The sequence below is a fragment of the Miscanthus floridulus genome, chromosome 7 (genome assembly GCF_019320115.1).
Source record: "Miscanthus floridulus cultivar M001 chromosome 7, ASM1932011v1, whole genome shotgun sequence".
Lineage (NCBI taxonomy): Eukaryota > Viridiplantae > Streptophyta > Magnoliopsida > Poales > Poaceae > Miscanthus > Miscanthus floridulus.
In genome coordinates this window covers 27,578,542-27,596,093 of record NC_089586.1, presented here as the reverse complement: position 1 = coordinate 27,596,093, position 17,552 = coordinate 27,578,542, and positions in this window count along the sequence as shown.

The following is a 17,552-nucleotide window of genomic DNA, read 5'->3' as shown; positions in this document are numbered from 1 at the left end:
AGCACATGGTCGCTCAAACTGATTTCGAAATAGACCTACTGCTTGGGAAAAACAATGCATTTGAAGTTTAAAATCTAAACTAGGAAATTGTATCTCGTGTCATCCGTATGGCTGGTTGGTTTGCTTCCCCATGTCATCTCGCCTGTCCATCCTATATTGCAGCAATATTGATCAAATGTTGTAAATTGCAGAAGCCATATCTAATGTAAAATGCATAAGAATTCCTCTCTCAAATTCGACATAATCAATAGGTGCCTTTGACCTTTGTATACATATGAGCCCAAAACGTGAGCGTGAGCACAAGACGCTGCCGAAACCACAAGGAAAAAGTCCAATTCACCTTTTCCAACTTTTTTTTAAAGTCAATTCGACTCCTCTAATATCAAAACTAGTTTTAATTTTTGGCCTCCATCGTCTTTGAAACTGTCAGATTTTAGTCCTCGACGATTTTGCTCGATACTGGCCGACGTGGCACCACACCAACCTCAAGGGAGGCAAATGAAACTACATTGGTAGTTCAAGGGGCCACATAGGTTTTATTGAAAAATATAGGACTATTTATTTAAAAAATCCAAATGTTTTTCAAGGAAAAAACTAAGCAATGAAAAATGGTAAAATCTGATTTAATCTTACAAAATTCATAGGAAGTTGGTTTAGCTTGAAAAAAATGTGAACTAGTTTAGAATTTTTGCTAAAATCGTGATCCATCTTATTGGTACATAGATTGAAATTATTTAAATCTTATATGATCTCCTTTTTGGTGTTTATTTGCTACCATAATATTGCAGAGAAACAAACATAATGTTTTTGTGTTTCTTGTTTACAGACATGTTAATGAATTATGTTTTGGCAAGATTTGAATTATTAGCAGAGAATTGACGTATGCTTGTATTTTACAAATTTATTATATGAATATATGGGGTTGTTTTCTTAGTGGTAGGCAATGTGCCTGTTAACATTGAGATGTCTGTGATGATTTCTCAGTCTAAGAATCTATGCTCATAGGGATGGGCATGCATACGTGCGCCCATATACGGGATTATGCATGTACGTGTTCATATAACATATAAACAGGAACAATTAATGAACTACCAAAATCACTTGAACTTCTACATAGTTTAGTTTGTGGATGTAAACTAATTATAACAGATAACGAGAACGTCTACTAGCAAGTTGAAAGGATCAAGATGCCCAAGAGAGGGTGAATTAGGCTCATTCTCAAATTCTTTGCAATAATTAAACCCTACACTTAGCCCACTTCATCCCTTGTGCCTAGAAGGTGTTTCTAATGTTCTACCGCACAAAAGTTTTGCAACCTAAGTTCCAATCCTACTCTAGCATGGTAATTCTAGGAATATAAAGATAAAAATTAAATTGCTCAAATGTAAATGCTTAAAGTAAAAAGAGGAGAAGGAACGCGACGATGTTTTGTCGAGGTATCAGAGAGTCGTCACTCTCCACTAGTCCTCGTTGGAGCACCCGCGCAAGGGTGTAGCTCCCCCTTCGCGCAAGGATCAAATGCTCTCTACGGATTGATTCTTCGACACTCCACTCACAACTTGAGTTGGGTCATCCACAAGGTCCGCCGAATGATCACCAAACTCTCGATCACCACCAAGCCGTCTAGGTGATGGCGATCACTAAGAGTAACAAGCACGAACTCTCACTTGACCACAACAAGCCTAATGAGAAGGGTGGATGCACACTTGCTACTCTCCTTACACTAATGAGGCCTTAATCTTAGATTCTCAAATCTTAATCACATCACTAAGCTCTTGCTCTCCAAAGCACTCTCAAGGGTGTTTCTCAGCTGATCAAATGGGCAAGAGACCTCCCTTGGATGAATAGAGGAAGTATTTATACCCTCTCATTCAAAACGAACCGTTAGGAGGTTGCGTCAGCGTTCTACGGGGTGACCGGACGCTCTGGTCAAGGTGACCGGACGCTCCGATCAGTTCTCCCCACCACAGAGCCGTTAAGTTGTGACTGGACTCTGATCTGCGTCCGGTCAGCACTGACCGGACGCGTCCGGTCAGTAACCAAAACTTGACCAGCATCCGGTCAGCACTGATCGGACACGTCCGATCAAAATTCTCCCTCTCTGGAACCTTACTAGAATTGACCGGACTCTGGCACCCAGCGTCCGATCAATTTACACTCAGCATCCGGTCACAACCAGACGACTTCACCTTAATCAAATGAACTGACCGGACTCTACTACCAGCGTCCGGTCACATCGGGACCAGCGTCCAGTCAACATTTGACCCTCCATTCACTTCCAACTCAAAAACATATGTGAATGTAGTTTGCTCTAATTGATCTTAGGGCTACTTTGGAGCTACCTAGTGTTAGATTTGACAAGTGTGTACCACACCTAACCCACTAGACTCACCTAGGTCAAGCTACTAGTCCATACCCCCTTAATAGTATGGCTAAAGGAAAAACAAAGTTCTAAACTACTCTAAGCGTCTCTTCAACACCAAATGACACTTAGAACTAGTCCATCCTTAACCTTGTCATCCATCCTTTGAAAAATAAAACAATTTCCATCATAGGGGCATGAAAACCATGATTACCCAATTAATTGCCATTACTATGACCTAACTTAATTGCCTCTGCAAAACACACGTTAGTCATAGTAATCATGTATTGTCATTAATCACTGAAACCCAACTAGGGGCCTAGATGCTTTCAATCTCTCTATTTTTGGTGATTGATGACAATACAACCTCGAGTATGTAAGAGAGATGAGGTTTTCAACATGTTTGGTTCATATAAGCTTTTGACAATAAGAACAAAGAAGTTAGACAAGCTTTATGACCTAAGCCAACATGATGTACTTAATAGATATAAAGTAAGCATGAGTACAAGAAATAAAACTCATTTAAATCAGAGTAAAGACGTGGAAGCAAAGCAAATGAGCATAACCAAGTGACACGACATATAAATAATTTAAAGTAGAGATCACACATATCACATAAATATCACGCTCACACTTATATAGTTCAATGCATGAAAGTAAACATGAATGCATAATAACACATAAAAAACCAAACAAAACCAAACGTAATAAATAAGCTCCCCCTAGATATATCGCTCCCCTAGATCTAATCATACTCGATCCCTCTCCCCCTTTGGCATCAATCACCAAAATCTAAGGGTCGGTCAGCGGGGCTAGAGCAGACGAGTCGGGCGCTGAGGTGCGGTGAGCGATCTAAAACTATGTAGCATCATCCTCGGATCTGGAGCTCTAAGCAGTCTGACCCTATGTCACTGGAACTGATACTAAAGTGGTCTGGGTCTGCTGTGGGAATGGTGCTGCATGAGACTCTGTAGGTATCACTAAAGCAGGTGGCTCTGATGATGCAACAAATGAAGGGAGCATCTCTGTAGTCCTAGTGACTAGAGCAACGGTGGAAGGTCCAGGGACACGTAGCTCTGGCGGTGTAGACTACCCTGTCAACTCACTGAATATAGCACCAAGGCTCCTAGAAACTAGGGTAACTTCACAAGTACTGAGGAGCTCTGAGCTAGAGTGAAGCCTGTAACAAGTGTGAAAGCTCTAGTTTGATTTTGGTTAATTGATGAAACCCTAAGTGCTAACCTAGTTTATCAAAGTGGTTATGAGATAGGTAGCACTATTCCAAGTGGTGAAACAAATGAAGATCATGACATGATGATGGTGATTCCATGGTGATGATCAAGTGCTTGGACTTGGAAAAGGAGAAAGGAAAACAAAAGGCTCAAGGCAAAGGTATAAGTGGTAGGAGCCTTTTTTCGTTTCGGTGATCAAGACACTTAGCGAGTGTAATTATATTTAGGTTCGATAGCTATACTATTAAGAGGGGTGAAACTCGTATCAAAATGTAGTTATCAAAGTGCCACTAGATGCTCTAACTTATTGCATATGCATTTAGGATCTAGTGGAGTGCTAACACCCTTGAAAATGTTTGTGAAAACATGCTAACACACATGCACAAAGGTGATACGCATTGTGTTTAGCACTTGGGAGCAAGGGTTCAAAACTCCACCGATGCCCTATATAGAAAAGACAGGGTTTCACAAAGTGCATCGGATGCTGGCCACGCAGTAAGCAAATGCTGGGGTCATGCGTCCGGTCAGTAGCAGCAGTGAGCATGCTGTCTCGGTCTTTTGACCAGACGCTGGTGCGAAGTGTGACCAGAGCTCAGGGCCTGTATCCGGTCAGTGCTGACATATGCTGACATGGCGGAGCACTGAGGAGACGGTGAGTGACCGGACACTGGGTGAGTCCGGTCGAGCATGACCGGACGCATTCGGTCGTGACTGGTACCTTACTAGAAATGACCAGACACTAGGGTCCTGTGTCCGGTCACTTCAAAGCAGCGCATTTGGTCACAACTTAAATGTACTAATGACCGTTGAGATCGAGCGATCAGTGTTTGAAGTAGGGGACACACCGAACGTTGGAGTCCAGCATCCGGTCAATCTGACTGGCGCGTTTGGTCGCCCCATTTTTTAGTGGACTAAGGTGCCAATGACTCTATTTTATGGGGGCTTCTATTTAAGCCCCATGGCCAGCTCAAGCTCACTCTTTTGGCCATTTGCATTGACATAGCAACCTTGTGAGCTTAGCAAAAGCCCTCCTGCTCATCTCCATCATTGATTCATCATCTTTGTGAGATTGGGAGAGAATCCAAGTGCATTGTTTGAGTGATAGCATCTAGATGCACTTGGTATTCGTGTTTTGCTATGGGATAAACTTGTTTCTCTTGGTGGTTGCCGCCACCTAGATGTCTTGAAGCAGTGAGGATCATCAAGTAGAGGTTGGTGATTGTCTCTGGCTCCGATTGTGGTGATTGTGAGGGGTCTTGTGCCTTCCCCGGTGGAGCGCCGAAAGGTAACTCTAGTGGATTGCTCATGTCATTGAGTTACCTCATTTGTGGGTAGGTTCTTGCGGTGTCCAATTATGTGGATGAGGTTTATAAAACACCTCTTAGCCACCGAGCCACCAAGTGTTGGTCGACACAATGGGGACTAGCGTGCTGACAAGCACGTGAACCTCGGGAGAAAAATTGGTTGTCTCTTGCCCTTTGGTGTTCTCCTGGTGATTGATTTATTTTCATCTTATGATTGGTTCACTCCTCTACACGGTGGTATAATCATCCTACTCACTCATTTATATTCTTGCAAACTAGTTGTAGCAAGCTCTTTAGTGTAGCTAGAATTGAGAGTTTGCTTATTAGTTTAAGTTCATCTAGTGGAGCTCTTTAGTGTAGCAAGTGTGAGAGCTCTTAGTGACTAGTGACATAACGAATTGTGTGTTTAGTGATCATAGCAACTAGAATTATTGGATAGGTGGCTTGCAACCCTTGTAGAGCTAGAGCAAGTTTGCATGTCGCTATTTGTTGTACTAATCAAATTGCTCTAGTTGGTTTGTAGATTTTTAAATAGGCTATTCACCCCCTCTAGACATATTAGGACCTTTCAAAGTGGTGTGAAGGAAAGACCCTAGGCTGGCACTGGCGAAGTAAACCATTGGGACACCTGTTCTATCGGTGAAGCAAGCTATCCCTAACTCTGAAGCCAACTAGGCTAAAAAGCTGGAGTCACTGTGGTGGTGGTAGGCTGACCAAGCTGAGGTGTGAGCTATGGCGGTGGAGCTCCAATAGCAGTGACAACATGCTACATAAATCCAAGTAACTACTGCTGAATAAGGAGCTGCTGCTACTGCTATATAGCCTACTGCTGTCGCTGGAACTCATCCTGTCTGACCTGAACCTATGCTAGTGCTGCTGCTGTCTCCTGGGCCTGGTGAGCTTGATCCTACCTCATCTGCTCAAGAATAGCAAGTAGAGTGGGGTCTATCTATGGTGGTCATGGTGGAGCTGAGCTGGAGCCACCGACCTCACTATCATGTCATCGAGGAGGCATCTAAGGGATAGCCTGGTAGTTATCATCTGAACTATCGCTAGGGTCGCTCTTAACCATAACCTCCTGCTGAGCATCTAGCTACTCCTCCTCTATCGCTGCAACACCCCTAATAATCTCATCCTACTAGGCTACAGTCTCTAGCACCTCTAGGCGATGGCACGACTGGCTAGGTGTCCTCGCTCTACTATGATGGAGCATCTAGGTCATGTTATATGCAGGGAACTCTATGGTAGTACCAGAATACTTTACCAACATCTTAGGAGGCCTCACTGTAACTACCCTATGAATTAGAAATGTGATCTAGTGAGCATACGATAGCTGCCTATGACCTTTGAATCCTTCAGCAAGTGTATCCTCCATCTCAGAAAGAATGACATCCCATATATCAAATATTGTCTGCTGCATCAGAGAGTTCAGTAGACACAACTGAATGCGAGTCAATCCCTCACGATATCCCATCCTTGAGAGTAGGGTCCTCCTTATGATAGCATCAAGTAGTCAAGCTATAGGAGTAAGATCCCCAGGTGTCCTGCTCAACCCCTCACCGAATGGCTCTATGAAGCGAGGTCAGACCAAGTCTGTGGGAGGCACAAGACTGCCATGAGGGCATCTGGGAGGCTCTGTCTAACCATAGCACACCTTATGAAGGTGAATGGGTGCCTCTAGAATCCTAATGATCTCTCTGACCCTGTAACTCATCAACCTATAGTCACAGCCTCTGAAAGCAAAGTGTATGAACCTGTGTCCTGGGTCAATCCAAAGTGCAGCGTAGAACTCATGGACCCTTGATGGTGCATATCTACCAGTCCATCCAAGTAGATTAGTCAATCCTGGCAAGTAAGAGAGATGAGGGTGGATCTGCTCTTCAGCTGCTGCTACAATGGCCTCAATGGAGCAAACCCTCTAAGATCTGAAAGCCACACCACTATTCAGATAAGCATTGTAGAAGTTCTCCTACAGTGGTGTATAGAATCCCTCTAAAGCATGCTCATCCCTCCTCAGTGGGAACTAGTCCTTGAACTAAACAAACCTGAGCTACTACACCTGCTTTGCCGTGACAGCCCTCAAATCCAAGTGAGTCACTAGAGGTGGACGAGAACCCCTCCGCTATGTCTCTAGCCTTGGTGTCACCTGAGCATGGGTATGACTAGAGTGGTGTAACTGTGGCTGAGATGCCTGCTTAGTCTCCTTTATCTACTCTGCCTACCCAGTCTACTGAGTATCCTCTGCCTGCACTAGAGGCTGTGACTGCTGTTGTGGCTCCCTTTGAGGTTGAGTCTCCTCCAAAATGACACGACATCCCTCAAGCATGATAGTCCTATCTGGACTACCATGATGATGCTCTACCGCCTCGATGATGGCTCTCTGTGCTGGTGAAAGCTGATCTGTAATGACAACACTACTTCGAGCACCTTCTCTCTCTGCACGCTCTATGGTGGCTGCAACTGCTACTGCTCTCTTAGTATCAGCATCTGCTTACTTGTGCTTCTTCATTACAAGCTTCTTCACCTTTCCTTTCACCTTAGTAGGCCAGTGAGGTGGAGGCCTTGGATCCTCATCACTTGGACCACCTCCGGTGTTCTTGACATGTGCCATTACTAGAGCTAAAAAGAACTACTGGCACTGACAAGAATCAGCTGCCAACTGTCACTTCTGCAGCTTGGCCTCAATCCGTAGTCATGAGCTTGGCCCTGAGTTAACTAATAACTACTAAAGTAACCTCAGAAACACTGACTCACTGCATGATAGAATAGATCGGATATATGAAACATTTCAATGTACATCTAGAGATACAAAACCCTAAAAAGCAAGCAATAGATACAAAATTAGAAGCAAGGGCTTGCTACCTGACGAACCAGCGAACCGAAGAGTAGAGGAACAAAACATGAGGGCACCACCAGGAAAACACCTAGGGTTAGGGTTCTGGTGAGGCAATGCGGCACTGGTGATGGTAGCTAGGGTACCGGCGATGCTTAGGCGATGCTAGGGCACGATGGCTCTGTTGTTGGCGGCGCTAGGGCATGGACACATAGATCAGTGTGGCAGGGGAGGCACAGGCGGCGTCGTGGGAGTGTTGTGAGCAGCGTGGGCATGGTGGCGTAGTGCAGCGCAGGCACACTGCAGAGGTGGTGTAGGCGCGGTGGTGCGACGTGGATTCGATGAGGACGATGCGGCGCGGCTACGGGTAGATGGCGCGAGCACGGGAGCACAGCAGCTTGGGCAAGCAATGGTGATGTTGGCGCGGGATTGCGGGATTAGGTCAAGGCACGATGATGTTATATGGTGGCCCCCAACGTGATGGATAAGGAAAGGAGAGAGAGAGTTCGGAACCCACATGATTTCTACTGACCAGACACTCCGGTGGCAATGACCAGACGCTGCCACCCAGAGTCCAGTCGACAACAGAGAGGTCCAAAACCTCCCAAGTCATGACCGGACACGTCCGACCACCACTGACTGGACGTAGCCAGAGTCCGGTCGATCCTATCTTCATCTTCTTTGCTTGATCGAATGCAGGATCACCTTCTGACCGGATGCAGGAAAGATACCGTTTCAACGTCTGATCACTCCTTCACAGCAATGGTTCACCTCCTATGAACCGACCGGACGCAGGGAGCAGAGTCCAGTCCAGCGTCCGATCACCCTTTTCCAGCAAATCTTCAATATTCCTTCACGCTTCCCATTCCCAATCAAGTCCCAACTTCAATAAGACCCAAATAAACACCAATTGGGACTGATGTGAGTGACCTCTCTCAAACCCTCAAATTTTTCAAAGTATTTTGCTTTAGGCTATAATTCTTTTTAAGAAAATAGGCAATAAAAGGTTGATTGAAGAGAAACAACAAAATGACATACATGCATATGCAATGCAATACTTAAAAGTAATTTTAGTTGCTTGTCAAGTTTGATCCAAGGTTAAGCTTCTTCACATGCTTTTCAACGGTTATCTTAACCATGTTAGACAAGCCCAAATGCATTACCAAGAAGTAAACATGTTGTGTATTACAATGCAATGCAAGGGACAACACAAGCTCATTTTTTAGTGAAGTTACTAAAATCAAGCACATTGAGCTCATTTCTCAACCAACAAAATGTAGCATCATCTAGCGGTTTAGTGAAGATATCCGCCAATTGATCCTCGGTACTTACACCTTCTAGTGATATATCATTTTTAGCAACATGATCTCTAAGAAAGTGATGGCGGATATCTATGTGCTTGGTGCGAGAGTGTTGAACCAAATTATTAGCAAGCTTTACCGCACTCTCATTGTTGCACAAAAGAGGTACCTTTTCTAGAACTACACCATAGTCTAGCAAAGTTTGCTTCATGTAAAGTATTTGTGCACAACAAGCACCCCGCGACAATGCATTCTGCTTCAGCGGTGGACAAAGCCACACTATTTTGCTTCTTGGAGGACTAAGACACAAGTGATCTACCAAGCAAATGGCACCCTCCGGATGTGCTTTTCCTATCAACTTTGCAACTAGCATAATCTGAATCAGAATAGCCAACTAATTCAAATCTAGCTCCTTTGGGATACCAAAGTCCAATGCTTGGTGTGCGCTTAAGATACCTAAGGATTCTTTTAACGTCAATCAAATGAGCTTCCTTAGGATTAGCTTGAAATCTAGCACACATACACACACTAAATATGATGTCGGGCCTAGATGCTGTTAAATACAACAAGCTACCAATCATAGAGTGGTAGAGACTTTGATCAACCATTTTACCTACCTCATCTAGGTCGAGATGTCCATTAGATGACATTGGTGTCTTGATTGGCTTACATTCATCCATATTGGACCTCTTGAGAAGATCCTTGGTATACTTTTCTTGAGAGATGAAAATCCCTTCTCTCATTTGCTTGACTTGAAAACCAAGAAAGAATGTAAGCTCTCCAATCATTGACATCTCAAACTCCTTCGACATTAATTCACCAAACTCTTTGCAAGAATCTTCATTTGATGATCCAAATATGATATCAACAACCTATACTTAACAAATGAAGATCTCTCCATCAAGCTTCTTGGTGAATAGTATGGTGTCGACCTTCCCAATGGTGAAGCCCTTCTTAATGAGGAAATCCTGAAGGCATTCATACCATGCTCTTGGGGTTTGCTTAAGCCCATATAACACCTTGGACAACCTATAAACATGATTAGGATATCTAGGGTCTTCAAACCCAGGAGGTTGATCAATATAGACTAGTTTATTAATAAAGCCATTTAAAAATGCACTTTTAACATCCATTTGATATAGTTTCATTTTATGATGTGATGCATATGCAAAGAGGATACAAAAATGGCTTCAAGTCTTGCAACCGGTGCAAAGGTCTATCTAAAATCCAACCCTTCAATTTGAGAGAACCCCTTTGTAACTAGTCTTGCTTTGTTCCTCACAACAATGGCTTGACCATCTTGCTTGTTGCAGAAACACCCACTTTGTTCCAATGACTCTTGCACCTTGTGGTCGCTCTTCAAGAGTCTAAACTTCATTACTGGCGAACTTGTTCAACTCTTCATGCATGGCATTTATCCAATCGGGATCTTGAAGAGCTTCTTCTATATTCTTAGGTTCAACACAAGAGACAAAGGAGTGATGTTCAATAAATGAAGTAAGTTTTTGAGATTGAGTCATTACACCATTTGAAGGACTCCCTATGATGAGATCTTGTGGATGAGCTTATAGTAGAGGTGAATTTCTTCTATCAACCACTTGAGGGGGAGGTTATGGAACATCAACATCTTATGCTTGTGCCACCATTTGATCATGAGGGACATGAGTATCTTTATTTTCTACTCTCCCATCTTTATCACCATCTTGTGGCACATTTGATGAAGGTGGATCAATCACTTGTACATCATCTTTGGGCTTGATGTCTCTAACTGGAATGTTCTTTATGGCCTTCCTCAATGGTTCATCATCTACATTATTAAGATTCTCAGGTGCTCCTTGGGAGCCATTAGATTCATCAAATTCCACATCATATGTTTCTTCAACCAAGCTGGTGGTATGATTAAATACTCTATATGCTTTGGACTTTGATGAGTAACCAACAAGAAAGCCAATATCACAACGTCTTTGATACTTCCCTAGGTGTTGCCTTTTCTTGTAGATGTAGCATTTGCAACCAAACACCCAGAAGAATGAGACGTTCGGCTTCTTCCCATTGAGCAACTCATAAGGTGTCTTGCCAAGAAACTTTTGAAGGAATAGGTGGTTGGATTTATAGCATGCGGTGTTGATAGCTTCCGCCCATAGAGATTCGGGTGTGTTGTACTCGTCAAACATTGTTCTTGCAAGTGTAATATGTGTCTGGTTCTTTCTCTCAACTACACCACTTTGATGAGGAGTGTATGTTGCAGAGACCTCATGCTTGATTCTGACTTCATCACAATAAGCTTTAATATTTGTATTGTCAAATTCTTTACCATTATCACTTCTACTCTTCTTGAGCTTCACTTCAAACTCATTTTGTGCTCTCTTGGCAAACTTCTTGAAGCATGATGCAACCTCAGTCTTGTCATAAAGGAAGAACACCCATGTATATCTTGAGTAGTCATCAACAATCACAAGACAATAAAGATTTCCTCCCAAGCTCTTGTAAGTTGTTGGTCCAAATAAGTCCATGTGAAGGAGCTCTAGCACTCTTGTTGTTAACATAAAATATTTTGTAGGATGAGTGTTTACAACTTGCTTGCCGGCTTGACATGCACTATAAAGCTTGTCCTTCTCAAATTTCACATCATTCAACCCTCTCACCAATTTATTCTTCATAAGCTTCTTGAGTGACCTCATCCTAACATAAGCAAATCTTCTATGCCATAGCCACCCAAGTGATGTTTTGGTGAATAGACATGTCTTCAAGTTAGCATCTTCGGAGGTGAAATCCACTAGATATAGGTTATTGTATCTATATCCCTTGAATATAACTTGATCATCTTTTTTCTTAGATACAACCACTTTCTTCTTGATGAACAAGCATTGGAAGCTAAGATCACATAATTGTCCAACGGATAGCAAGTTAAAGCTCAACGAAGCAACATATAACATATTTGAGATTGAATGATCATTTAATATTGCCACTTTACCCAATCCTTTGACTTTGTCCTTTGAGTTATCACCAAATGTTATCCTTTCTTGGCCATCAACTTCTTCATCTAGTGAGGTGAACATACGAGGATCACCGGTCATATGTTGAGTGCAACCACTATCAATTACCCAATGACTTCCACCAGTCTTGTAGTTCACCTACACATAAGAGATCAAGCTTGTTTAGGGACCCAAATTAGTTGAGGGCCCTTGACTTTCTCAACAAGTGACTTTGCAACCCAAATTTTCTTAGGCCTATTCTTGTTGGGAGGTCCTAAGAATATGACTTTCATTTTACCACTAGAGTCCTTTCTAAGCATGTAATGAGTATTGAAAGCAAAAGGTCTAGCATGCTTGGGCAAGGGTTGTGGTGGTGGAGTTTGACACTTATGGGCAAAGTGACATTCTTGTCCACACTCAAAACACCTCTTTGGCTTTGGCTTTGACCTATGTTGATGTTGAGCTTGAGCCTTCTTCTCTTGATGTGCCAAGTATCTAATTCCACTTATATCCATCTTCATGATGGTGTTCATTAGTAGCTCACTTTGAAGATGTTGACCTCTTGTGAATTTGCTCAACCTAGTCTTGAGATGTTCTTTTTCTAACTTGAGCTTCTTGTTCTCTTCTTTTAGATCATCATGATTTTTCTCCTTCTTAAGCCTCTTGTTCTCTTCTTTAAGCTTCTCATTCTTAAGAGCTAGATCACTATCATGGTCAAGGTTCTCTATCACAATAGTGTTGGTGGTTGAAACCTTCTCAAGATCTTTCTTTAGCTTCTCATTCTCATTCTTGATCTTGACATACTCATCATAATTATCGGACTCAACCACTTGCTTGCCTTTGCTACTAGAACCTTGCTCAATGCTCTTAATGATCAAATCATCACATGATGTAGCTATATCAATCTTAACAACATCGTTAGTAGCATCATGTGGCTTATTGGATAAAAACTCATGAGAGATAACAAGATTATCATAATTGATCTTGAGATTTGTATATTCATCTTTTAGCATATTGTAGCTAGTGATGAGCTTATTATGTATCCCCTCAAGTTTATCATGTTTTTAAGCTCTTTCTTAGAAGATTTGAGCTCCTTGAGTTTGGATGATATAGCATCTTTAAGCTCAACACTAGCCTTTTCCGCTATGTCACATTTAGCTAAAAGAGAATTATTCTTAAGTTCTAGCTTTTCATTCTTAGCTCTTGACTTTCTAATGATCTTAGTATATTGATTTAGCAATTTAACAAGATCATCATATGAAGGTGATTCAAATTCATCATCATCACTATCACTATCATCATTGCAAGCATTTTTATCACCACTACTTTCATCATCATTTGATACCTTTCGTTCACCCTTGGCCATAAGGCATAGGTGTGTAGAGGATGATGGCAATGGTGTCGGTGAAGATGATGAAGAGTCAATCACAATAGCGGCCACCTTTTCATTCTCACTATCATCATCGGATGAGCAACTTGATGAATCAATATCCGTGAGCCAATCACCAACGATGTATGCCTTACCATTCTTCTTCTTCTTGTAGAAATCCTTCTTCTTGCCATTATTCTTCTTGTATGGCTTGTTTTTCTTCTTTTCATCTTCATCTTCATTACTTGAGTCATCTTTCTTGCCCTTGTACTTCTTCTTATACTTGTCTTTCTTGGGCTTGGGGCATTGATGTGCGAGATGACCAAGCTCTCCACAATTATAGCAATCCATCTCTGAGGTTGGCTTCCTTCTATTGCTAGTGAAGAACTTCTTTTTCTTCCCATCAAACTTGATGCCATTCTTGTTAAGCTTCTTAAGCATCTTGGCGGTTCTCCTCACCATGAGAGCAATACTTGCATCATTAATTTCATCATCACTTGAGCTCTCATACTCAATTCTTGCTTTACCCTTCTTTTGGCTAGCCTTGAATGCCAAGTCTTTGTCTTTCTTCTTGGTAGAGGATGAGCCATCTTGTGGTGTGATGTGCATGTACATCTCATGAGCGTTGATCTTTCCTAAGATTTCAGTTGGTGTAGCGGTGGAAAGATCACATTGATGAAGCACGATCACAATATGCCCATATTTGTCAATGGAGAGGACACTCAAGATTTTTCTTACAATATCGGATGGTTGTATTTGAGTAAGTCCTAGCCCATTAACTTACTCTACAAGAATATTTAAGCATGAGTACATTTCATTAGCACTCTCTTTAGGAAGCATCTCAAAAGAATTAAGCTTTTTTTATGATGAGATGATAGCGTTCCTCATGCTCACTCTTTGTTCCCTTATGGAGCACACAAATGTCCGACCATAGTGCATAGGCGTCCTTGTGGTTCCTCACACGGTTAAACACATCTTTGTAAAGACCTCTAAAGATAGTGTTTCTAGCCTTTGCATTCCATTTTTCATAATTCACTTCATCGCCTTAAAGGTGCGTGGGATCCCTAGGTTTTGGGAAACCTTGAGTGGTGGCTCTAAGAATTCCAACATCTAGAGCTTCTAAGTAAGCCTCCATGCGAATTTTCCAATAAGAAAAATCATATCCCTCAAAGATAGGAGGAGGTCCATCCCCGTGAGACATCTTTCTCTAGGTGGTTAAGCCTAAATATGTGAGCACAAGGCTCTGATACCAATTAAAAGAATCAAGATGCCCAAGAGGGGGTGAATTGGGCTAATTCTAATTTTTTTGCAATAATTAAACCCTACACTTAGCCCATTTCACCCCTTGTGCCTATAAGGTGTTTCTAATGTTCTACCGCACAAAAGTTTTACAACCAAAGTTCCAATCCTACTTTAGCATGACAATTCTAGGAATATAAAGACAAGAATTGAATTGCTCAAATGTAAACGCTTAAAGTAAAGAGAGGAGAAGGAACACGGTGATGTTTTGCTGAGGTATCAGAGAGTCACCACTCCCCACTAGTCCTTGTTGGAGCACCTGCGCAAGGGTGTAGCTTCATCTTGATCCGTGCAAGGATCAAGTGCTCTCTACGGGTTGATTCTTTGACACTCTATCGCGGTGAATCACCCACAACCGCTCACAACTTGAGTTGGGTCATCCACAAGCTCCGCCAGATGATCATCAAACTCTCGATCACCACCAAGCCGTATAGGTGATGGCGATCACCAAGAGTAACAAGCACGAACTCTCACTTGACCACAACAAGCCTAATGAGAAGGGTGGATGCACACTTGCTACTCTTCTTGCACTAATTAGGTCTTAATCTTGGATTCTCAAATCTCAATCACCTCACTAGGCTCTTGCTCTCCAAAGCACTCTCAAGGGTGTTTCTCAGCTGATCAAATGGGCAAGAGACCTCCCTTAGATGAATAGAGGAAGTATTTATACCCCCCCTCATTCCAAATAAACCATTAGGAGGTTGCGTCAGCGTTCTGCAGGGTGACCGGATGCTCTGGTCAAGGTGATCGGATACTCCGGTCAGTTCTCCTCGCCACAGTGCTGTTAAATTGTGACCAAACTCTGACCTATGTCCGGTCAGCACTGATCGGACGCGTCCGATCATGAAAACTGCTCTCTAGACCCTTACTGATGTTGACCGGACATTGGAGCCTAGAGTCTGGTCGCTTTGCTGTTCAGCGTTCGGTCAGTAACCGGAACCTAACCATGTGTCCGATCAGGATTCTCCCTCTCTAGAACCTTATTGGAGTTAACCGAACTCTGGCACCTAGCATCCGGTCACTTTACACTCAGTGTCCGATCACAACCAGATGACTTCACCTTGATCAAATGAACTGACCGGACTCTACTACCAGCGTCCGGTCACACCGAGACTAGTGTCTGGTCAACATTTGACCCTCCATTCACTTCCAACTCGAAAACATATGTAAATGAAGTTTGCTCCAATTGATCTTAGAGCTACTTTGGAGCTACCTAGTGCTAGATTTGACAAGTGTGCACTACACCTAACCCACTAGGCTCACCTAGGTCAAGCTACTAGTCCATACCCCCCTTAATAGTATGGACAAAGGAAAAACAAAGTCCTAACCTACTCTAAGTGTCTCTTCTACACCAAACAATACTTAGAACTAGTTCATCCTTAACCTTGTTATCCATCCTTTGAAAACCAAAACGATTTCCATCGTAGGGGCATGACAACCATGATTGCCCAATTGATTGCCATTACCATGACCTAACTTAATTGCCTCTACAAAACACACGTTAGTCATAATAATCACATATTATTATTAATCACTGAAACCCAACTAGGGGCCTAGAAGCTTTCACAAGTAAAAAAAGAGATACATATCAAATTTTTGTTTTTAAAAATCCAAGCTAGGCACCATAAGAGCATATTCAAGAGTCTTTTCTAAAGTTCACTCTCTAAATCATAATTTGAACAGCCACTTGCGTAAAAATCGATTTCTATATCTTTTCACTCTCTAACAGTTTTTTATATCTTGTTTGCACTCTAGAGAGTCATTCTCTTTATCTATTTTTATTTAGCGAGAAATCCATATTACAAAATGACTATATTTGGATAACCAATTAAAGAAGTTGTTGGAGGGTATTTTTCACCAAAATCTCTATTCCTAGCAATTAGGAAGGATTTAGAGAGTCTCCTAGAGTTGCTCTAAAACAAGCTAGTTTCATATTTTTCTGAGCTAAAACAAAATATCTAAGATTAGATGAGAACTTGGGATTTTTAATTGCATAACTTTTATAGAAAAATATTTGGATAATTCTTTGAAAGTATATATCTATAACTTGTTTTGAATTCTTTGAAAAGATATGTCTATCACTTTCTTCTGATACGATAACGATTCTTATTTGCCATCCATCCCGCGTCCGACGCGCTAGCTGGCCCAACCATAGGCCCACATATAGAGTTCCCCAATGAGTAAAATAGAGCGATGCCATTCCTCATTCTGCATCGCTACTGTGAGCTCCACCACACACCGCTTCTTTTCCGTCGCTATGGTAGCGACCCCTTTCCACTCCATGGTGGCCACTCCCCCACTCCATGGCGGCTCAAGCAAGCCTATTCCCCTCCCCTCCATGGATCCATCCCCCCACTCTAGATGGACCTCAAATCAACAGTGCGTTCTCGTCATCAATCTTGTGGAGATCCATGCTGGTCCACGACGATGATTCATCGCTGGCTACACCAGCCCCCAAGACAGCAGATCCGATCTCGAAACCACCTCCGAGGTTGTCTTCACTAATAACTCACTACCCGCTAGGTGCTCGCTGTCAACACCAACCAGATAACACCATACGTCATCGATCAGACTTTCTGTCTAAAGCTAAGTCACTTTTTAATATTCTTCTAACTATTCTCCAATCTCTGTATATCGCCATGACGTTTCTCCGAGCTGTTTTCTCCATGTTTGCTCTCCAAATGATTTTCTGAACCCCCGAACAGTCCTATTGATGCTCGGACGCCTCCAGAGATGGCCCTGTCTCTAGCTCCTCCCTACACGTGCATGAGCGTCTGTCCTTTGCATTATGGGTGGTCGGCAGCGGCTCCTTAGCGACGCCTATTCCTCCTACATGTGCACAAGCTCTATGCTCCACGTTATGGTTAACGGGCTAGC